This window comes from Camelina sativa, unplaced genomic scaffold (genome assembly GCF_000633955.1).
Source record: "Camelina sativa cultivar DH55 unplaced genomic scaffold, Cs unpScaffold04960, whole genome shotgun sequence".
Classification (NCBI taxonomy): domain Eukaryota; kingdom Viridiplantae; phylum Streptophyta; class Magnoliopsida; order Brassicales; family Brassicaceae; genus Camelina; species Camelina sativa.
In genome coordinates this window covers 1-598 of record NW_010926048.1, presented here as the reverse complement: position 1 = coordinate 598, position 598 = coordinate 1, and the positions used below count along the sequence as shown (strand labels likewise).

General features: G+C 39.3%; 1 long non-coding RNA gene across 1 annotated transcript; it reads left to right on the top strand.

Annotated features, from left to right (window-relative positions):
• LOC104774726 lies at positions 1–598 on the top strand. Its single transcript, XR_765470.1, has 3 exons — positions 1–71; positions 160–472; positions 589–598. It is a non-coding gene; the product is annotated as an uncharacterized LOC104774726 (long non-coding RNA).

The window sequence follows — 598 nt, the reverse complement described above, 5'->3', positions numbered from 1 at the left end:
GGTGAGGACTATATCCTATATTGCCATCCAGAAATTCAGAAAACGCCAAAGTCTGATAAACTACGAGAATGGTCAGTCCAATTGTCTTTGGTCATTTTCTTCATAAAGTTTTCCTAGGAAAAATCCTTTACATCCTCCAATTGCTCATGGTCGACACAGGTACTTAGCAATGTTGAGAAAAGCTGCAAAGGAAGGGATTGTTGCGGAAACTACAAATCTATATGACCATTTTTTCTTGCAAACTGGTGAATGTAGAGCTAAGGTTACAGCAGCTAGGCTCCCCTACTTCGATGGTGACTACTGGCCAGGTGCAGCAGAGGATATTATATACCAAATGAGTCAAGATGATGATGGTAGAAAGGGAAATAAGAAAGGAATACTCAAGAAACCCATTACAAAAAGGGCTCTTAAAGCATCTGGCCAGTCAGATTTCTCAGGGAATGCGTCCAAAGATCTGCTGCTAATGCATAAAGTAGTCGTTTCTTTCCATGCCCCTTCCCTTCTCTGCATATCAGCTTTAGTAATTCGATTCTTTTGTTTAGTTTTGTGTTTTTGGTTTTTGCTAATATTATTTCTGTATGTTTTTAGCTTGGTGAGA